General features: G+C 40.2%; 2 non-coding genes across 2 annotated transcripts; both read left to right on the top strand.

The window, feature by feature from the left end:
- The first annotated feature begins 11,139 nt into the window (after nucleotides 1-11,139).
- trnal-uag (transfer RNA leucine (anticodon UAG)) lies at nucleotides 11,140-11,221 on the top strand. Its single transcript has one exon. It is a non-coding gene; the product is annotated as a tRNA-Leu (tRNA).
- Nucleotides 11,222-14,354: 3,133 nt separating this feature from the next.
- On the top strand, nucleotides 14,355-14,427 carry trnaq-uug (transfer RNA glutamine (anticodon UUG)). The gene has a single exon. It is a non-coding gene; the product is annotated as a tRNA-Gln (tRNA).
- Nucleotides 14,428-24,260: the final 9,833 nt, after the last annotated feature.

Raw genomic sequence — 24,260 nt, 5'->3', positions numbered from 1 at the left:
GTGGCAAAAATATAAAAGGGGAAAATACCTGTCATGGAAATATAACTATCAAGGAAGCCACAAGAGAGAGTTCTCACCTGAGTAAGGTCTTTATTTCAATATTGCAATATTGGGAGCCCTGCTGCCACTTCGCCAAGTGCAACCAGAGACTCAATTTGTTACAAGCAGTACAGGGTTTTTATAAGACGTTGCGCTGTAAAAAAGTTCAGCACTTGGTCCCTTCTAAAACTTCCCCTTTCTCTAAGAGAAAACAGATTACATCATAGAGCGAGAGAAGAAAAACTAGATTTGTTATTCAAAGCTTATCAGTTACTTTCAGCTAATTCTAATGACCCAGACAGCATATATTATTTTGGTACATTGTCTTCTAAACTAACCTAAACAGTGTACTTTGTTGACGAACTGTTTTCTAAAATTCTGCACGTACTGTAGCATAGCAGTTATATCCTTGAAATATTATCTAAAAGCACCAATATATTTTTTTGTAAAGCTCTCTACATTTTTAAGAATCAATTAACTCATTAGATTTCCACTGCAATTCCCTCCTTTTTATTCTTGAAAATGATTAAAAGTTAGATTCTTCATATGGTCTCCCAGGAGGCTCCCATACTTCAGATTCTTGCGTTCTTACCAGAACATACTGATGCGCAAACATATTCATTACCATATTTCAAAGCACTGGAATAATATATTTTGTACAGCAACACAAAAACAGAAAGACAAGTATCACAGCTACTATAATCGGTGTTAGTAACTTAAAGAAAAACATTCCCCCTGGCCCAAACAGTGATTCTAACCAGGAGAGAAATGGGTGAGGCTGTAGAATGAGGCATTAAAGCACATACATAACAAGATGCATTAAATTTCTTTAACTTTACAGTATGATTTATAAATTTGTACCACAAATTACTCATATCCCCCTCATTATCAGTTTCATTCAGCCAGTTTGTATACAAAGAGGCTTCGCGTTTAGATTCTTCCTCTTTCTGGGTGGTGACAGGCTTCCACATAAAAAGGAAAAAGGCTGTGCACATCAGTCCCAAGCATGTGATCCCCATCTATCCCTGTGGAGACATCACTCCTGCTCTTTGCTCAGTTAGTTTGTGACCTTTTTACAGTGGGAAGCATGAATTCAGGGCACCTGGCACGGCCCCCTCCACCTGAGCGAACACCACCTCTTTTTCCTGTCTTTCACCAGAATCCAGTCTCCTTATTTTGCATTAGTTCTTACAGCACAGGTAAATCCCTGTGGGCTGGAGCCCAGCATTTTTCTTAGGGTTTTTTTACAAGATTGGTCAACAGCTGGGTAATAACTCTTAGAAAAATCTACACATTGTTCCACTGCCTCAGCTGTGCCGTTTTGCAGAACAATTCTAGCTGAAGTTGTAAAATTTCTCTTTGGTCCGTTCCTGCAAAACATCTTATTATAAACAAACAAACCATAATAATAATGTGCATCTATGGGAATCACTCCCAAGGGTAACCCCCCTTAAAACTATATTGTTCTACCCATCAGGTTCTGCCACAAGATAAGAGAACCTTTCCCATGAAATCATTTTTTGACCTTCATGATCCCTTCAGGGCGTACAATTAGCACAGAAGCAGCAGCTTTAGTCCACATGTTTTTCAAGCAGGATATTAACAGTATGATCATAACGAATAATACCAGACACACAAATATGTATTGAACCAGAGACCCTCTCCAGGTTCCTAGCACAGACTGTAGCCATGCACCAATGCCCCAATCATCTGGATTATAATTATGATATATATTTTTCTTCATCATAGATGTGCTTTGCTAAGTCATTCATTTGCTAATAATTGTCTAGAATACAAGTACTGTTTAGTCTTTGCTCACCTAAACAGCTGTCTATCACCCTAATAGAGAATGGCCTAAAACTGTGATTATAGCGAGGAGCATACAGTTATTTCCATTTTAATATATCTGAGTTACACTCATACTAAAAGCAGGGCTATTTACCCATGCCAATAAACCTAAATAATCACCTCTATCAAAGGGGATTACTCCCATGAGCATCTTTTATAGCAATACAATCCCAACATGAGCTCTGATTATTATTTGTGGCTGACTGATAAAGTATTGATTCAATATCCCCATTTTACCAAAGTAAAGCTCCTTACACTTAACAGGTACACTGTCGCCCCCCCTCAGGAAGCTCAACAAACACAGAAACAGTGACAATATAATAATGTTCACTCAGTCTCTGGTGCAGTGGTTCGGTGTCGGCGCAATGCGTATATCCAGCGATCTCGTCCTGTCACTCAGATGGCAGAGTCGGTAGTCAGTTGCACTTGATATGGTCCTTCCCAGCAGGGTTGTAACATCTGGCAGGGTATATCTTCCTCACCACACCCACTCGCCAGGTATCAGGTCGTGTCTTCCCTCTACTGGAGGTCTCCAAGTGTCCAGCACCTGTTCACCAGCCCCATGCACCACTTCAATTAACAACCTACAATACTACAATAGAGAATTAGCAAATTAAACAATCCATTAGCCAAATTCATCCCTCCAGGAAGTTTTGTTGATTGGCTTGTGATGATATCAAACAGGCTCTATTACACAGTTCTGTTTGATCCAGCCGCATTCCATGGCGTTCCTTCAGTCTGATGTCGATCTTTTAGAGTTCTGTTCCTTCATTCCACTGTTCCAGCAGACTGAGGGTGATCTCAGTCCATCTCACCCCGAATAATCCAGCCACAGCCTGTCCCTATATAAGCGGTAGGGCAGTGCCCACCGAGGGCTTATCTCCATCATCAAGTGTTTGGTAGACACAGAGGCAGTGACAGCAACCCACTGGGAAAACAGATTATACGAGCCAAGGTTTCCCTTTACAAATGTAAATTGTAAACATTTGCTACTGCATGAAAGGTTTCTCAGGAGCAGGCCTTTTGAGCTGTAGCACCTGCACCTGAACTGTAGTTGAGTTCCTTTGATAAGCATCACATTGAGATACCACATAAGTGGCTACTGCTTCAAACACGGTCCCCACCCAGGTGTCCGACAGAGTGCATTTGTCGAGCTACAAAGGGCATTAGGCTGTGAGGGCATGCAGAGCGTCCAGTGTGCTGGCAGCACCACACTCTTTTCTAACCATGTCCTTTTCTCTGCTTTAGAGGCCTCAGCCTGAATATCCTGTAGCTGTCCCCTTTTCACCAACAGAGGTCTCACAGGGGTCTCAGACTCCTGTTCTACAAGTACTGCTCACCTGACAGCTACATCTGCAAAGTTGTTCCCTCGAGTTACTGGAAACGTTTCTTTATTATGTGATTTACAGTTTACCACAGCTTCTAACAGTTCAGAGACAAACCCAGCATTCTTAACTGGAGTCCCTGCCATGTTGGGGAAATCCCTATTCCTTCACTGCCATCCAAAATTGTGGCATACACCAAATGTATATATACAGTCTATATAAATTGCTACAATTTTCCATTTAGCATATTTACAAGTTTCAATTAAATCTTTTCATTCGGTCTGCTAGTTCTACACCAGATTATTCACAGTTTATACAGCCAGGCAGGTAGCCTGCACAACACATAAACACGGCCCCTTGGCCACCGCATCAAGGGGTCCTGAATAATAATAACCCACCAGACGATGCCTATCTCCATGCCTCCTGCACCAGCACAATAGCTCACGACCCATTTCTTTCACTTACATACAGATTACATACAGATGATCCGTCTGAGGGAATCCAGTCCAGGGCCAGTGCCTGCAAGAAAGCTTGTTTCAAAACATCAAAAACGGTTTCTGCTGCAGGGGTCAAGGCAATTTTGTCTTTAGACTGCACTACCCCCCTTAAACCAATACGTCACTAGACAAGCTCGTTCTGAGAAGGCATTCACCCTGGCTGTATCATGTAATTGGTTTTATACTCCTTTTTTTTCCTCTCAAGATCCAATACTTGGAGTAGCCCGGCCTTATGGATTCCCTCATTAGGTAAAACAACCACAATATCACATAACTCTATTGAGTTAGTTTACATAAATGCTATTTCATGCAGTAATTCCTTATAAATGCTGCAGAGCATCCTAGCCCAATAGGTCTGGGGTGTCCCCCACCCACATCAGTAGTTGAAACTGTACATCTTTACCCAAGCAGACTGTGACAGCTTATATTTGCTTTAAACACAACCCTTGCACTCCTTCTCCTGTAGCCTCCTGTTACCCGTTAGAAAACGTTATATCACATCTTTATGCTGTTTTAGTCTAAAAACAGGACAGCTGTGCTCCTGTGCCCCACAGTTACTGCACACTGTAAGATTATTTCACTTTTATTTAAATCCTGAGATAAATTTAGGAAGGCTACAGAGGGGTTTACTAGATTAAAACTGTTAGTTCACACACGGCTCTCGTTTCAGCTTCTGACAAGTTCTTTAATTGTGAAATCAAGCCTCTTTCTTCCAATTTCTCCAAAAAACACATTTTTTAGTAACTGCACACCAGCTTATTAGTAGTTTTGTCTTTGAGGTTTTATATCTCGGTATAACATTAAAGTCGCACAATAATTTCGACAAACTGGCGGCTCCCTTTTCTCCTCCTTGGGAGTCTTTTTACCACCCATTTGCAGCGCTCGCACTTCTGCATGCATGCTTCGCGAGTTATTAAATCACATCTGTCTCTGTTCGTAATATCAGGAAAGCATAGTTGCACTATAGTTGGCAACATCAGGTTTTAACCCATTCAAGTAAATTTGTTTTATTACTGTGGAAGTATCTTCATTCATTTCCTTTTCATCGGCTAACCCCGAGTATACTATCCATAAAGCTATAAACCTTTCTGTAAAATCTGAAAACATCCTCACTTCCTTCTGCTGACATGCTGTTACTTTTCTCTAATCAGTTTTCGGTGGGTAATGCTCTTTCAAAAATCTCCACACTAATTCCCACCCTTCTCCCAGATTCTCTCTTAAGGCGTTCTATTTCTTCTTTTGCTTTTTCTTTTTCTACATATACAACTTCGTTTCGTTCAGCCATTGCTTTTAGCTTTTCCATCAGGGATTTTTCCGTCTTATCTATGATATTCTGTTGAATTCTCAAATATTCCTCTAAATATTTTTATCCAAAGGTTCATACACTTTTCTACATTCCTGTTCAGCCTAAATTCCGTCTGACAGTCAATATTTCTTTTAAGTTTCACTTTGGATTAATCAAACTTTTTTTCCCTTCACACCAAACCATTTTCCCGTCTCCCACGCGCCCGGCGGAATCCCCCAGTCGAGACAAACTGACGAACTATCACAATACGGGAACACGGACCAGGTTCCAAATCCTGGCTTTAAACACACAGTTGAATCGAGTTACCATTTTCGGCTCTTCTGCGAGTTCAGTTCTAGTTACTACCTTCAGCCGTACTGCAGTCGTGTACCAGGATGCAACACCTGGATTTTTTTGCACGGGCAGGGCGAGATGCTATTCCTTCAGCAATCCCTCCTTTTCTACCCCACCTTCACAAAACAGGCATCTAAAACACATACACCATTAACTCATTTTTCTGTTGTACTCGCTTCAGCTTCAGGAAAACCCTGAACCCACCACAGCAACATGGAGAGGACAAGGGACTTTTTAGAAAAGAGGAGTCCTTACCTCTTTTTAGAAGCGGCCGCCTAACTTTTCCTCTCCATGTCCGTGTGGTTTAATTTAGATGGATACTTCTTCATCATTTGGGTCACGTATCCGCCAATCTGCCTCCTCCTTTTTAGAGGACGTTGTAAACCTTTAGGAACAATATGATCTAGCAACAAGGTTATGTCACTGTAATTGGGCTTAAGACAATCAAGAACAAGGCGCTTGCCTTTCTTCTAAATTCTTTACGATCATCAGGCAATTAAGGAAAAGACTTAATTAATGCAAATAATTCACTAGGAGACCAATGTCAATGTACTGTACATATGCTGGAGTTCCTTCTGGACCTGGAAAAGTGCACATTGGTATTTCACAAACAAGTGGCTCCGGACCGCTTTCTAATTTCGGTGGAGACTTTTTCTTTTTAGTATGCATGGCCATGACTTTAGCTGCAGCTTGCTGTTCTTTAGTTTCAAGACTAGTCTTATTTGAAGCTTCCCATTATTTCTGTGATTCCTCTTTCCATTACATAAGTTTTCCAATTCAATTTCTTTCCTTTCTTCTCCTTCTCTTCTAAGTTTCCCCTTCTTCAGGAAACTTCTTTTTCCTAATTCAACATTCCTCTGTCCATTCTGATTCACTTACAAAGATCCTTCATAGTTATGGGCCCCTAATTATCATATATAAATTATGTGCAAGTTCCCTTACACCTATTACCCTAGCTTTACAGTTCAGGAACATAATTTTTTTCCCTAACCCAGGCTATAATTGTTTCTCCGAATTTGTCGTACATGTACTTTTGCTGGACTGCTCGGTCCCATTTTCGTCTTTGAATTTTAATTTCCCATTTTTACTGATCGGTGCCTTACTTAGAACCTTATCACATCAACTACTCCGCAGAGCAAAAACCACACGTCTGTGTTAAGATAAGTTCTTTATATGAGTCCCAGACTCATCAAACCCGCGTGAGAACACCCCTGTGGCTCGCTTCTCAAACTATTAATTTTTAAGGATCACTTACTGACGTCAGACAGCTGCCAATTCTCCAGACGCGTCTCTGGAAGGATAAACAGTTTATCCTATGAGGTTCGTCCAATTTGCTAAAATTGTCCGGGTCCGGATGGAGTTTCAGCAGCCGTTCGCGTTCAGGTTTGTGATCCCGGACGAGCCCCCAAACTGTCATGGAAATATAACTATCAAGGAAGCCACAAGAGAGAGTTCTCACCTGAGTAAGGTCTTTATTTCAATATTGCAATATTGGGAGCCCTGCTGCCACTTCGCCAAGTGCAACCAGAGACTCAATTTGTTACAAGCAGTACAGGGTTTTTATAAGACGTTGCGCTGTAAAAAAGTTCAGCACTTGGTCCCTTCTAAAACTTCCCCTTTCTCTAAGAGAAAACAGATTACATCATACAGCAAGAGAAGAAAAACTAGATTTGTTACTCAAAGCTTATCAGTTACTTTCAGCTAATTCTAATGACCCAGACAGCATATATTATTTTGGTACATTGTCTTCTAAACTAACCTAAACAGTGTACTTTGTTGACGAACTGTTTTCTAAAATTCTGCACGTACTGTAGCATAGCAGTTATATCCTTGAAATATTATCTAAAAGCACCAATATATTTTTTGTAAAGCTCTCTACATTTTTAAGAATCAATTAACTCATTAGATTTCCACTACATACCCCAGACTGCATGTAAAGCCCTCGTTGTGACTGTTTTAGATAAAATGGCGTACTATGCACGAAATGTTGCAGAAACACAATCTGATATTTTGATACAGGTAGGCCAGCGCTTCCAAAGCATGCAGGTGTAGAACAGGACTTAATGCATTTTTATACAAAAATTCGTATTCTATATTCTGGTCGCTTGCAGATTAGAATGGCATATGTTTAGCAATAATATTATTTATGGTACCTGAAAGTTTCAGGTTGTTGCACAAAGCTAGGTATGCGTATACGTGATCTGACAACTAGAATCAATTTCCTGTCGTTAAACTCTGTTTATTTTTAAGTTGAGGCCCAGGATCCAAATCTTCAGTTCTGATTTTTTAAAGTGATATCTTTCCTTCCTGTCGTGGAAGTCACACGATGTGAGCAATTGTTTTTTTACGTTGCGATCCAAAGAGCCTCAGACGCACAGTCTAACAGTAACCAAACCAGAATGGATTCTGCTGGGAGCCGGGCTGAGCTCATTCTCACTCCCTGTGCTGAAAACAGAATTAGCTCTTCCCCGAACATCGTCTACAGATCACTTGTGCGCTTTTAACCTTCTCGCAGCTACGGGCGAGACTGATGCTCATGATATGAAGGCACCCGCTGGAACACATTCTCTAACTCTCACAATCGCGACAGACTTCGCTTTTTTTAAAATAAGTAGATATATCTCTGAAAAAAGCATTAGCTTTATCAGTTTTTACATTAATCTATTTTGAATCAAAGTTAGATTTTTTTATTGCATTTTACATTATAATAATAATAATAATAATCATCATCATCATCATTATTGCTTACACTTATATAGCGCTGTCCTGGATACTCCACTCAATGCGCTTTACAGGTAATGAGGACTCCCCTCCACCACCACCATTCTCCTGAATGATCACAGGACCTCGGTTTACCGGGGTAAAGTTAGCTTGAAGTTCGAAAACGATTTTGGCACGCCTGTAGCGCTTTCACGAAATCTCTTAGAGTTACAAAAACACTTGCTTTGTGTATAAAATACATTGTGGATGATTTCTCAGCCTTTACTTTTTCGTTTTTATGACATTTATTTGACCAAGCACAAATATTCTTTTGTCCATATCTCCGCAATGGAAGCACAGAACGCCGTCAAACCAAAAGCATTATAAAGACCACGACTTTTGGATATTTCCACAGCCTTTACATCAAACTATCGGTGAGCTAATTATCTTTTTTTAAACCTCCGGTTTTTCATCGATGCGTAATTACGCACGAACTGGAACCCGGGGGACCGCTGTGTGCACACGTTCACAACGCGAGAAATACTGTTCAATACGGCTTCGTGCGAAAAACCCGTATATGACCATAGGAAGCAGAACAACGCAGTCTCCCATTACCCAGACTGTAAGCACGGGAATAAAGCTTTGTTTGATTTCTGAAACCCTTCCTTTACATCCTGTTTTCATTCACGTAAGGGTCAACTATATTCACAATACTACTGACAGCAGGAAGATTAAAATATTCTTTTCTCAGCAGCTTATTAAAAACAGCTCCCATGATGTTCAAACCGACGTTTTACACAGAACACTGACACAGCTTTGTGTTCTGAATCTCTTTTTCTCGTGCTTTTATGCACTGGGATAGGGGTATTCTGTTCACAAACCAATAGCATTTAAACCACAGCACCCACAATGCTGCAAGTGTTTTGCACACTAAGCAGGTCCTCTGACTTTTCCCAGCTTTGTTTTGGGTTGTGGAACCTTTCTTTATATTTTTTAGGATTTTCTGAAGATAACAGGTAATACACTGGGATAGGTGGGTCTTCTTCATGGCTCAATAGCATTTCAAATACAGCACCCACACTGCTGTACCCAAGTGTTTTACACACCAGGCAGGCCCCCGAACCTCGTACAACCTTGCTGTGGCTGTGGCCCCTTTCTTTATTTTTTTATGATTTTCTGAAGATAACACTACGGGTAATACACTGGGACGGGTGGGTCATCTTCATGGCTCAATAGCATTTCAAATACAGCACCCACACTGCTGAAACCAAGTGTTTTACACACCAGACAGGCCCTCTAACCTTATACAACCTTTCTGTGGTTGTGGCCCCTTTCTTTATTTTTTTTCATATGAGTTTTGAGTTTTTCCATCAGAAAATTATACTGTAGGTTGGACTGCCGTCTGGCTTGTTTCGTTTATACCACTTACATTCTTTTATATAAATGAACTGCACCTGAAAGCTATAGAACACACTTTGGGTAAGTTGTCTGCAGCCTCATGCGAATTTCGACAACTTACCCAAAACACTGTACTGTCTGGAGTTCAGCTCCAGCTCTGAACTCAATTGCAATGAAAAACCATGCGTAACAAAACTGGAGAACAGCTGAACTTGTGCTCAGTTCGGTGATGAGGGTTCAGAACTGTCCTTGTTGTAATTAGCACGAACTGCACAGGCTCTGAATCAGACCGTGTCAATTAGTCTGATCAGTGTAGGACACGTTAATGTAGAATTATTAATAGGTTTATTAGTTAGTTAGTTCAGGTTTACCCACCTGAACTAATGTAGAATTATTACTTGGTCTGTCTCTTGTTTGTATATAAATGAATGTCTCTGACAACTTAATGTTAGTTTTACTATGTAGGTCAGGCGTTGACATATGCACGAGTATACGAAATGTCTCAGTCCTGATTCAACTTATGTTCTATAGGAGATTGGCGATTCCTCCTGTTTCTCGTCTTCAGAACAGAAGACCGTGTCACCCAGCTGTGATTCAAGATCGACTCGCATCTTTATCCCTTTTTTGTTCGTGATCATTATTTTCTTTAGTTATGATCAATATTGAACTTTTTCGAAATGAAATGACAATAATCAAACATGCAGGCAGATTTTTGAAAAGTATTCGGAATTGATAGGGTGCCCCTTTGGAACAGTCGTCAGAAAATGTGAGAATATGAAAGTTATGTAAGCTCTCAAACAAAGCATTGAAGATTGGAATCTGTGTGTAAAAAAGCTACCCGTCTCCCAATGATAGGCAGGGATACACACCATGACTCGAATAGACTCAGCGAACTTTAACACCTATGATATTACGAGTGCTTTGGACGTGTCGAATTTCAAGAAGGAACTACTACAACAGTTGTTGACATAATTCATTACCACCGGCAAAGTCCAATGCCAGCAACTTCTGAGAAAATAATGTTCACTCATGGAATTTGGTCTTTGAACGGCTGGCGGGAAAATTCATTTATACTCCTGTTGCACCCTCAGCTGAAACATGTTAAAATAACAACGCAGATTTGTTGGAGAACCTGACAAGAATTATTGGGTTAGCACTGTATGTATTCTGGTATATTTACTTTAATTTTAATATAAATGTAAACATGCATGCTGTATAATCTATTGTAATTTTAAAATATGTTAGCTGAGGATGCGAGGGGGGCTATTATACCTTGTGAAACATGCAAGGAACTGTAAAAAAGGCTGGTATTTGAATAAAATTGGCGATCACAAGAAAACCACAATTTATGTGGTATTATCATCAATATCCTTCAAAATTGACGTTCAAATGAAGGATTTGAAGAAACTATGAAAAAAGCAACAGTAATAGCAGAGGATTTTGATTTTTGCTCTTCAAGTCAGTAGATCGACGTAGAGTTGCACCCCTACAAACAGCACAAAGGATGACACCCACCTCTTTAGTTATTGTTATGTTTGTGCCGGTGAAAGTAGCATTTGTGCTATTGAAAGCATCTCAGAAGATGAAGGTGCAGTCACTTCCACATGTCATGATATCATTAGATCCGACGACAAGAGCTGAAGCCCCCGGCATTTTCATAGCCAGGAATGTGAGGAAGGTGGGTATGGAGGAAGGTAGCGTGGCCGAGCGGTCTAAGGCGCTGGATTTAGGCTCCAGTCTCTCTGGGGGCGTGGGTTCGAATCCCACTGCTGCCAAATGTTAGTGTTTTAAGACCTGCAATACGATCAGTAAAAGCGCTTTTTGTTAGGCTGCGGGAGGTGTTTAGAGATAGACTTTCTAAAAGACAGGCTTAACATCAAGGCAGAAAAAATATTTTGTTTTCTCAACAGAAATTCTCTTTGGCACGTTCAGCTTTATGTAGGGAACAACATCTGCCGAGATCACTTTTGAGGCAGTGCACATGATAGTGTACCGGCAAGTAAATTTAATATTGGCTGTGGTGGTGAGCTGCTTTTGTCTGTGAAACTTTAAATTCTTCACGCCGAATCTTTGGCAGGGGTAATAGCTTATCTTTGAACAGAGCGCTCCATCAGAAATACTTTGTTCGTGCTCAAAAGAGATCAGAGGATTAACTTCATGAATTCACATAGCATACCTTACAGGAAAAAATTAAAAGGGGAATTAATTGTGCTTCCTGATGTTGTTCCTGTGGTTTCTTTGGATACAGAGGTGAATGTTCTTTGACGTTCTGCTAGAGTATCCACTGGGTGGGCTTTATCAATCAGCTCGGATAGGTCGTCAGTGCTCCGCCTCCGGAAAATAATCAGCACTGTTGTTTTTTCCTGTGCTGTCTTTTAAAACATATAAGATCACGAGTTTACAGATTTCTCCAAATAACAACTATACATTTTAACCCAGCGGTTAACATTCCTTCAATCCAATAGTTTTACTCCTGGTAAAAAGCAGCGAAATATATAGAGAGATGATATTCAAATATTTCAACATTCTTATTGGATTACCTGTATGGATATATCGCTCAGAATTCCTAATATGATTTTGAGTTCAGTTTTGCTTTACTACTTTCAGAGTCTTTTATTGACCTTGCTGAAGCAAAGAAGTGACATAATCACAAATGCGACCTACCTGTGCTGCTGTTTGTGGTTAGTAATGATTAAAAAAAACAGCTCCTTGCATTAAGAGCAAGAGCAACCAACACGCTCGCTGGTTGTGTTTGGTATTTTCCGGGGTGCTCTTCCTCAGCTGCAAAGTTATTTGGTGAGCAAAGACCTCTGAGAAGGAGTCTGAATCCGTCAACAACACAGGAATTCTAAGATCGCACTGCCGTCTTGTGTACAGAGATCTGCTTTTTCCTTATAGAGTTTTTTGGTATTTAAGAACACGTATCCTACCTTGAATGCTAGTTTCAAAAGACATGTTACCGGATCACAGATTTTCTTGAAAAGATTTGGGGATGCACTTACCGGGATTCAAACCCGGCTCAATAATTTAGAAGGCACCTATACCACCAACACACTTCTGAGAAACACTGGCACATTTCCGCAATCCTCTCTCTCACCTACAAAGTTATGAAGAGACAGACGTCCAATGAAAACTAATTTGATTCACTCAAGGCTCCGTTCTTTTATTGTGATGTCATTTTAATTAATGTTAGCTGCGAAAAGTTGTTGTTTCTGTCTCTTAAAGTTTAAGTCTGCTCCTTTCTTCCTGGTTTAGAAATAACATGTTTCATGATTGTTTACAAACACCACTATCAATTATTTGTCCAGCTCTAACGCCTGTGTGCGTTGACAAGGCATCTCCAAAGGACATATTAAATAACATGATCCTTCCTGTTACCATTCCTGTGGTTGGAGCGTTGTTTTGCCCTTTTTTGTTCTTCTACAATATTTGCAGACAGGACTTTATCACTCGAGTTGTACAAAACAAGTCGGTCCATGAAAATCATCTGTACTGCTGTTGTTCTATGCGTAGTTTAATCAAGGTAGTCGAGTGAGGAGGTAAAAAAGCACTCCCAGTCGATAAATCAATCATCGTCGCCCGTGTGACTGGATATAAAAATAACGGATTAATTTTAACCAATCTCTGGAAGCTTCGATGTGGTTATTTTTCCTTCCTTATTTCTTCATTCCTATGAATTTACTCTGTAGTAGAGGAAACACAAAAGTGATACCTCAGTGGTAGAGCGCATGCTTCGCATGTATGAGGTCCCGGCATCTCCAGGTGCTTTATATTTCTGTGCTCACATTGCAATCTTCTGTTGAATGTGAACTCTTTGCTCATGTTCATAGAGAGCCAAGTTCACACAATTAAACTCAGGCACACTCGAAGTGCTACGGTGTTGCTCTGCTGTTTTAAATGTACCTCTAAAGCATTTAGTTCTGTTAACTACCAAATGATTTGAACTAATTTTATGTCATATTCAGGAAATCCAGAGGTCTTCAGATGTGTCGTGGCTGTTGAAAAAGACACCTTTTGAATCTCACCCGGGATTTCTTGAGAGATCATTCAGTGAGCGAGTCCTCCCTCTGGACTCCACATTGAGCTGAAAACTGCGCGAATTCCATTGTACAACCGAGAAAAAAACTGATGGACCAAACAACGACGTTTGATGATTACAAGAAATTCAAGAAACACAACAGTCCGAACACAGATTTGAATCCCGAACGCTTAATTTAAAAGACAAAGCGAAGGATACGACCTGTAAACTCTCTTCGTGTCTTACAGTTTATGATATAAAAAAAACTTACTTTCATAATAATTTCTTGCTGCTGATAGACTATTTATTGAATTTTAAGAAATTCACAATTGCAAACATTTTGGGTTAAACAGTTACTGACATACTTTAACGAAGAGAAACGTTAGTGCCTTCCGGTGTGTGAGCCAATTTCTCAAAACAATATTTGTTAGTCTCTCGGGAGGCTGCCCAAGGTGTTTAGAGATAGAATTTCTAAAAGGCAGGCTCCCTGAGCTTAACATCAAGGCATAAAAAAATGTTTTTTCTCTACAGAAATGCTCTTTAAATTTCAGCATAGTTACAACTCCCTTTATAAAGGGTGTGCAGACATATACAACGAAGGCATTGAAAGTTTTTTTTAATTGTTGTTCCAAAAAATGTTCCATTTGTTTTCGTTCTTAATGTTGTTGATTAAAAGATCTTATTAAATGCGAAAAAATCTGAATGTGAAAAAAGGTCAAAATGCTATTGAAAAAAAATCAGTAATGTGAGGAAAGATGGATTGTGGGAGCCCCTTACCTCCCCATGTCATGCTGTATTTCTCACTCATTCTTCTGGGAGTGGTGCCGTCGCTTCTGGATAAGTCTGTCAGTAGACATTCCAGACGAGTCAGGTACTGTATGACTACATGGGCCTGGATAGCTCAGTTGGTAAAACATCAGACTTTGACTCTGAGGGTCCAGGGTTCAAGCCCTTGTTTGGGCGTTTGTGTTTTCCTTAAGTGTATTATGAATTTCATTATAAATCGTATTTTATCTTCCACTCTTCTAGCTGTACTGTCGATCATCACTTGTATTTTCTTTAGTGTTTCCTTTCACAAACCGAAAATGTTCAAGACTATTTTGTCATCGCACTCCACGTAGATAATCACAGGAAAAGAAAAGGAAACGCAGTGAGGAGCTCACACAGTGAGTACTCTTGAATACAACAAGAGGAAAGGCACACTGTACATCTGCGGAACATCACGTCCGAGTTTACAGTGACAGCAGAGATTGGATATTACTTGCTCGCTGAACGATCTCTCAACAGGTGTCTAATAATCACGTTCAGAAAGGTGACGATACATTTTTATTTTAACTAAGTAGCCTTAATGGCAACACAGTGTTAGGAGTCCGGCTTTTCTTATTTCTTCTGCAGAACCAGCGGTATCGGAATATACTGATACGCAAAATAAGCACTTTCGGTTTCTGATCGTTTTTATTGCGCGCTGCTCTAAACTTTATATTTGCTTGTGCTGGTTTTCCTCATTAAAAAAGACATTTCTCTAATTACATGATTTCATGATCAACGAGGAGAAAGAAATAAAATATATAATTAATTATAAGAACCACAGGCAAGATGGCTGGTGGTCTAAGGCGTTCAGGTCGGAGTTTCCTCTGGAGACGTTTGTTCAAATCGTACTTCTAATGAGTACTCTTTTTCTCGTTAGAGTAGAAACGATAGAAGCCTTAAGTGGGAAAAAAATCACAACATCTCGCATTTCACGTGTTTAATGTTAATTGTCTCAGTGGTTGCCTCAGTGATTGATGGCTCTTCGCTCTTGCAGGGTGACGACAAAGTTCTTGAGAGAGGGAGTCTCCCACGCACGGCTTTTCTTCATCAAGAGCCGAGGCAACAGAGACAGACTTCAAACTGACATGAATTACTTCATGAGCGTTTATGACCGTCTTTAAAAAACTGAGAGAAGTCGAAAACGTCTTTGGAAAAGAGGAAATGTCTGCTGACAGTAAACAGAGCTCACGCTCAGCTGTGAACAAGCACTCCTCGTTAGTACAGTGGTGAGTAACCCCGCTTGTCGCTCGAGAGACTCGGGTACGTTTCTGTGACAGGGCGCTGGTTAAATTTTTTAACAACCTGACTTCATTTAGAAAGTGTGTACTGTGTACTAAGTTTCGGACTAGTTAGTGCAGTAGAATATGGAGATCATCTCCAGCTCTGAGCTCAACTGCAACAAACAGTCGTGCTGAACAAAGTCAGAGCCCAGCTTAACGTGTGCTCAGTGTGGCGCTCAGGACTCAGGGGTATTGTTATGGTTATAATTAGTACAAACTGCAGGGGCTCTGAATCAGAACATTTAAATTTATCTGATCAGTAAATTAAAATGCAGGATACGTTAATATAGGATTATTACTGTGTCTCTGTCCCGTTTGTATATAACCCAATGTCCCTCACAGATTAAAAGATACCAGTTAGGACACCTAAATCTTAATTTGGTACTCATTGCAAATAGTCCCAAAACAAGCACGTCCGACAGCTGCAGGGTTGAAGGTGAACATGTATCGTATTGTAATGGCTTCTATTTCCACTGATGAATGAGACAGATTCATGAGGAGATCCTACGCACAATTAAGCAAACACATCGCTATTTCGGTCTGATGTAGAGGCTCCATTTGTGTCAGCAGTACTATAAATGTAAGTCTTATAGACTTTCAGGGGCTGCATCTGTAGGGCTTCATCTAAGAGGACTGTTTTACTTTACCGCACGGTTACATTCACCCACCCAATTTATTCTCAGAATACCCAATGGCTCAATAACCCTGTTTTCCCCTGGGAACCACCAGTGTACAGTCCCACTCCATTCAAAAATATAACAAATATATTCAATTAATATATTCAATGAACTGTGTAACACAGAGCTGGAAAGGTGAAACCAGGATGGCTGAGCAATCGAGCAGCTGAAACTGTTGAGCAGGATGGCTGAGTAGTTAAGGTGTTGGACTTAAGGCCCAATGGGCAAATATCTATGTGGGTTCAATCCCTGCTACTATAATTTACTTCTGAAGTGACAGAACACTTTGAAGATTTACACTCTATTAAAATATGGATTTACTAAATTTCAGTTCTCTTCACTCCCTGGGATAACTGAACTCTCACAATCGCATCCTGAAGGCTTTACATGCATTAACTGTGATACAGCTCCTAATAAAGACAGAATGAAACTGTATCAATAATAAATGACATGTTTTAAATAAACGTGTATTGATAAACTTCATTATGAATAAAAAGGGTGTGACGGGAAAGCAAATTAAATATTACAATGATATTCCAAGCAACTGTTGTATGCCGGAGCCAAATGTTGTCCACTGTGGGCTTTGTAAATTGTTTAAAAATTGTAAGTGAAGTTGAAATAATTAATTTGTTGAATTCTGCAGTTACAGATTAAAATGTGAGAAGATTTTCTCTGGGTTTATCTTTGTCCGAGTGCCTGATGTGAATATGCTGAACACTGTGTCTTTGATTTACCCAGTGGGCATTGATTCGTCGAATATATGTATAGCCTGTTAGGTATTTGTTGGAGATCCGGTCTAAATTAACATCAAAGGAACAGGTAAAGGTTTATTCCACGTCACACCCGAAGAAGGGTCCACGTTGTGTTTCCTTCTCTTTTCAGCATGGAATAAACCTATACTTTTTCCTTTGCAGCTGATGCAGGTCACTACTTAATTTCCCATCAGCTGTGTAAATTATTTTCGCAGTAATTAATTTACACGTGTATAATAAATATAGTAAATATAATAAATTAATTACTGCGAAAATAATTTACTTCGTACACTGTGCAGAGTGCCGTATACTCCTAGTTGCGGCACACACGATACATACAGTAAAAAGCCTCAGGCACTGTGTTAGATGTGTTTTCGACGTTATATATGCGTTTATTCATGTCGTCGATTTTACGGTTGCAATTCGACGTTGATTATACATCGAGGCAACGTATATATACGTATAGCCGTATTTTCGCTGTAAATATACGTATATTCGACGAATCAATGCCCACAGCTTGGCATACAAGGGTTTTGCTGAGGGGGTCTTGCCACTTGCCTGAAAAAAAACAGTAAAATGTTTGAGTGCCTATAGAGTTTCTATTTTTATTTTCTTGACAAAAGTTGATACCATTTCCTGGACACCCCGTCCCCCATCAGTGCGCGGTGCCCGGGGAAAAATCTGTAGGGGGGCGTCTGAAATTCTGAGGGGGGGTGATATTTCGGTTGAAACGGAGCTGTACGGTGCAGCTACCCAAATGAAATCTCGCAGCTATGCTATTGATTAGTGCTTCATGATAGAAGATATGACTAGCAATCTGGTATTTGCGATGAAGTTCAGTTTCACATTTTTCGTCACTCTCACGGTTTGTATTGCCTGGAGCGAAAAGTACCATAAGCATTCATTTTTGCAGCTACATGGACGTTCTGAATCGTTAAGAAAAACATGTTGTAAAACCAACAGAAAGCACAGACTGCTATAACTAGTCCTAGTTATATAACGATTTTAAGTATAATGATAAACTACTGCAAGGAATCGGTCCACCTGAGCAAACAGGATCGTAATGTTGACACTCAATAACGACACTGATATGTGCAGTTCCTGGACGGATAGCCCTCCTGCCAATCAAACAGACTGAGTGACTGTTTGTGTCATTTAGTGTTGTCTGACCATTGACAAAGTACAACTTTTTTTTAGGGCGCAAATTAAGTTAGGTAAATCTTTTTGCCCAAAACTGAAGGGGCGACACTCCTCCCTCCCCCCGTGATGCCAGGCCTGTCCCCATCCTATTCCATAATGTCATTATATATAATACCATAAAACAGTACGATCCTTACTAACTGCATGCGTTAAAATTACACATCAGCACATAGCAGGGGGCACATAGCCGCAATGTATTACCAATGTTAAATTTCAACCATATCGACAACATTAATAAACGAATACGTTGAGAAAATATCGAACCCAGCATATTTTCCGTTTATATACCACAATGCATTGCTAGTATTCGTTGGTCACCATTTTGGACACGTTTTTCAAATGTAGAAGTATATCCGCAAATATCTCAGCAATCCTGTTTTGACGAGTAAGTATGAACAATTATAATACTATCTGAATACATACAAATCTTTCTTAATATTATTTTGATTAAAATAGTACGTGAATAAGCAAAAAATGGCATATAAAATAGTGTGAATGGGGAAGATGACACAAAATCGTTTTGCCGTTTCTCTATTCTTATTCTATGTTGTACTTTCAAACTTTGGGTACTCTTTAATTAGGACAGACTTTATTGTTCAACTGCTATGATGCAAGCCAGATTTTATACATTTATTTCAGCTTTGAGCTTAGTAAACCGTTCATTTTTTAGATTATACTAAAGAAGATATTAATCATCATTTATTTGGGAAGTAATATTATATAATTTTATCCTAGCTGTGGTGCTTAAGTCCCACCCTACATCAACAGAAAAAGAAATAAAGGAGCACGCAATGTGTTACTTGAAGAATGCATATGCAAGGCAGGGGGCCAGGAGATCTGGACACTGAAAATAATAGGTTTTTGGTTCTAACTGTTAGGACAATTAGACAGGGTTTGCAAATAGTGGACAAAAATCGTCTTAACTTCCATTGTAATATTTTTTACAATGTGGACAGCAGCCTGATGCCACTGCCCGGCCACTCTGTCCTTCATAGAAATTGTACATTTTAAAATGTAGATTTGAATCAAAATGTGGTTTTGAGTTAGTGTGTTAATGTAATTAGTTTGTGTTTGTCATTACTATACTGTACTGTATATTGCCATGTTACCAGAATTTGTAGCTGAAGTTTAAGACTAGTTGTGTTTTTTATGATGATTGCCCATATGTTGATTGTTGATTGATTGTATACAATGTATAATTTGAAATACATATGTTTCAGGTGTGAATGTGTATTTTCAGAATACATTTCTAAACCTAATCATTGGCTTGGTTTACTTGTTTCTACACCTATAAAACCTATCTTTGATGTATAATAGACCTCTACCCATATACGTATAATAGACCTCTAAAGTTATCCGTATAATAGACCTCTAACCATATACGTATAATAGACCTCTAAAGTTATCCGGAACTCCAACCATATATGTATAATAGTCCTCTAAATTTATCCGTATAATAGAACTCCAACCATTTATGTATAATGAACGTCTAAACATAGACGTATAATTGACGTATAACTTTAGACGAATTGCAGACCACATTTAGACGTCTAAGGTGTGCGTTTAATAGACGTATATTATACGTCTTTTGCCCACTGGGTAATAAGTAACGGTTTTTGAGCACGCATTGTATTGTTAATGCTTATATAAAAAAGCATACATTCACATAATGGAATTTGGACTGAACAAAGTAGTCCAGCCCCTTTACAACATTACATACCCACTGATTAAAGCTTAAAACTACAGCAGCATGAGTAACAATAATGGCAACAACATGTTTGGAGTTCGGCATTTCATTTATTCTGCGGAAACATCGTATCGGAATGAACAGCCCGAGATAAAAGAGTAATTGCGACTTCAGATCGTTTTTACAGAGCATTGCGTTGTTCTGTTCATGCTGACTACACGCTTTAAATTTGTCATTTACTGCAAGCGTTGCTTTTCCGGGTTTTTCTGAAATTCCTCGCATTTGAGCCAGCACTAAAATATTTCATTCCCGTCGCTGAATACATCGTGGAAACCGGGGTAAAGTTAGCTTGAAGTTCGAAAGTGATTTTGGCACGCCTGTAGCGCTTTCACGAAATCTCTTAGAGTTACAAAAACACTTGCTTTGTGTATAAAATACATTGTGGATGATTTCTCAGCCTTTACTTTTTCGTTTTTATGACATTTTTTTGACCAAGCACGAATATTCTTTTGTCCATATCTCCGCAATGGAAGCACAGAACGCCTTCAAACCAAAAGCATTTTAAAGACCACGACTTGTGGATATTTCCACAGCCTTTACATCAATCTATCGGTGAGCTAATTATCTTTTTTTAAACCTCCGGTTTTTCATCGATGCGTAATTACGCACGAACTGGAACCCGGGGGACCGTTGTGTGCACACGTTCACAAAGCGAGAAATACTGTTCAATACGGCTTCATGCGAAAAACCCGTATATGACCATAGGAAGCAGAACAGCGCGGTCTCCAATTACCCAGACTGTAAGCACGGGAATAAAGCTTTGTTTGATTTCTGAAACCCTTCCTTTACGTCCTGTTTTCATTCAGGTAAGGGTCAACTATATTGAAAATACTACTGACAGCAGGAAGATTAAAATATTCTTTACTCAGCAGCTTATTAAAAACAGCTCCCATGATGTTCAAACCGATTTTTTTACACAGAACACTGACACAGCTTTGTGTTCTGAATCTCTTTTTCTCTTGCTTTTATTTAATGTGGCACAATGCACTGGGATAGTGGTATTCTGTTCACAAACCAATAGCATTTAAACCACAGCACCCACAATGCTGCAGGTAAGTGTTTTGCACACTAAGCAGGTCATCTGACTATTCCCAGCTTTGTTTTGGGTTATGGAACCTTTATTTTTTTATGATTTTCTGAAGATAACACTACAGGTGGGATGGGTGGGTTGTCTTCATGGCTCAATAGCATTTCAAATACAGCACCCACACTGCTGAAACCAAGTGTTTTACACACCAGACAGGCCCCCGAACCTCATACAACCTTACTGTGGCTGTGGCCCCTTTCTTTATTTTGTAATGATTTTCTGAAGATAACACTACAGGTAATACACTGGGACGGGTGGGTCGTCTTCATGGCTCAATAGCATTTCAAATACAGCACCCACTCTGCTGAAACCAAGTGTTTTACACACCAGACAGGCCCCCAAACCTCATACAACCTTACTGTGGCTGTGGCCCCTTTCTTTATTTTGTAATGATTTTCTGAAGATAACACTACAGGTAATACACTGGGACAGGTGGGTCGTCTTCATGGCTCAATAGCATTTCAAATACAGCACCCACACTGCTGAAACCAAGTGTTTTACACACCAGACAGGCCCCCTAACTTTATATAACCTTGCTGTGGCTGTGGCCCCTTTCTTTATTTTGTTATGATTTTCTGAAGATAACACTACAGGTAATACACTGGGACGGGTGGGTCGTCTTCATGGCTCAATAGCATTTCAAATACAACAGCCACACTGCTGAAACCAGGTGTTTTACACACCAGACAGCCCCCAGAACCTTATACAACCTTGCTGTGGTTGTGGCCCATTTTTTTATGAGTTTTTCAATATGGCACCATTAGACAGGCGGTACATGGGGATAGTACATCGTGCTCTTCACGAGTCAATAGCTCTTCAAGCACAACAGCCACAGTGCTGCAACCAGGTGTTTTACACACCAGACAGCTCCCCTAACCTTATACAACCTCGCTTTGAGTTGTTTAACATTTCTTTCAAATCACTTGGGTTCATCAATCATTTGATCATTTTTCAGCGTGGAATAAACCTGTTACTTGTTCCTTGGAGATTACCATCTGCTGATAAGATATGATCGCTATATTGACCATATACAATTTCTTGCATAAGGAATTCATATTTTGCATACACCGATCCCCCCGGAGTCCCAAGTGATTCTGGTTTTGGAAAGCTAAAGGACAATGAGCTTCACGATACCAGGGGGACAGTGGGTGGTCAAGTCTCCCCTAAACAATGGATCTTGTCAGATTATGATGTCAGTGCATTTAATAAATGTTGTTGAACTCTCTTTAGCCCAAATACAGAGGAGCCCAGACCCAGAATGTTACTGACAGAGAGTGATCTCATTATGTGTGTTTGGATTTTAACAACTATTTTTATTGTTTGCTAGAACCAAAACAATCTATGTTAGACATTTTCATCTTCAGCCAAAAATACAAACCTGTGTACGTAGTGTGGTGCAGGTTCTTGTCCCATCCTGCTCTTGGTCCAGGTTGGAGGGTTGCACCGATTCTGAATCTTGTTAGCTGGTATGGATGGGTTTGGGGGTGTTGATACCAGAGTGGTCCAGGAGGGGGATTCAGGTGTCTCGGGGGCATTCTTGTTTTTCTATGAGTTCAGGTTGATTCTGTTGGTTCTGTCATGAATCTCCCTCACGCAGGCAAGCGCTCCCGCATTCCCTCGAGCCTTACTATGACTTCTCCCCTGGACCTCGACCCCACTTTTCCGACAACTGCTTTAGCCACTCGATTTTGTACCTTCGCCTGTTTTACGCTTTCTCGGATCCTGACCCCAGCCTGTCTCTTCATTTACGCCTCTGCCTACCGACGCAACTTCTACGCCTTCCCGGACTCGGGCCCCTGCCTGTTTACTCCGACTACGCCTGCGTCTCGCGCCAACCCTACCAAGGGCACCGCATTGGATCCCTATCCTCAGCAGTCAGCCCCTGCGTGACAGGTTCTGAGTGTCTTGGTTACATCCGTTTGTGTGTATAGATGAAAAAGCTATTGAAGAGCACCCCCACACCCCCCACCCGTCTCGGTGGAAGTTGCCATGTTCAAAAAATCCTAAAAAGATAATTAAAGTTGCACACAACAAAGCATGACTGTGAAAGGTCAGGAGGCCTGCCTAGTGAGCACAACACTTGATTACAGTCAAAAAAACAATTAAAAAATAAATAAATGTTCCACAACTCAAAGCGAGGTTGTATAAGGTTAGGGGAAATGTCTGGTGTAAAACACCTGGTTGCAGCACTGTGGCTGTTGTGCTTGAAGAGCTATTGACTCATGAATAGCACCCCCCAATCCCCATGTACCGCCTATCTAATGGTGCCATATTGAAAAACTAAAATTCTTATTAAAAAAATAAAGAAAGGGGCCACAACCACAGAAAGGTTATATAAAGTTAGGGGGCCTGTCTGGTGTGTAAAACACTTGGTTTCAGCAGTGTGGGTGCTGTATTTGAAATGCTATTGAGCCATGAAGACGACCCACCTATCCCAGTGTATTACCTGTAGTGTTATCTTCAGAAAATCATAAAAAAATTTAAGAAAGGGGCCACAGCCACAGCAAGGTTGTACGAGGTTCGGGGGCCTCTCTGGTGTGTAAAACACTTGGGTACAGCAGTGTGGGTGCTGTATTTGAAATGCTATTGAGCCATGAAGACGACCCACCTGTCCCAGTGTATTACCTGTAGTGCTATCTTCAGAAAATCATTACAAAATAAAGAAAGGGGCCACAGCCACAGTAAGGTTGTATGAGGTTTGGGGGCCTGCCTGGTGTGTAAAACACTTGGTTTCAGCAGAGTGGGTGCTGTATTTGAAATGCTATTGAGCCATGAAGACGACCCACCTGTCCCAGTGTATTACCTGTAGTGTTATCTTCAGAAAATCATAAAAAAATTTAAGAAAGGGGCCACAGCCACAGCAAGGTTGTACGAGGTTCGGGGGCCTCTCTGGTGTGTAAAACACTTGGGTACAGCAGTGTGGGTGCTGTATTTGAAATGCTATTGAGCCATGAAGATGACCCACCTGTCCCAGTGTATTACCTGTAGTGTTATCTTCAGAAAATCCTAAAAAATATAAAGAAAGGTTCCACAACCCAAAACAAAGCTGGGAAAAGTCAGAGGACCTGCTTAGTGTGCAAAACACTTGCAGCATTGTGGGTGCTGTGGTTTAAATGCTATTGGTTTGTGAACAGAATACCCCTATCCCAGTGCATTGTGCCATATTAAATAAAAGCATGAGAAAAAGAGATTCAGAATGCAAAGCTGTGTCAGTGTTCTGTGTAAAAAATCGGTTTGAACATC

This window comes from Lepisosteus platostomus, chromosome 5, assembly GCF_059453375.1.
Source record: "Lepisosteus platostomus isolate fLepPlt1 chromosome 5, fLepPlt1.hap1, whole genome shotgun sequence".
NCBI lineage: Eukaryota > Metazoa > Chordata > Actinopteri > Semionotiformes > Lepisosteidae > Lepisosteus > Lepisosteus platostomus.
The sequence above is the reverse complement of the archived record's forward strand: the minus strand, read 5'-3'. Positions and strand labels throughout refer to the sequence as shown.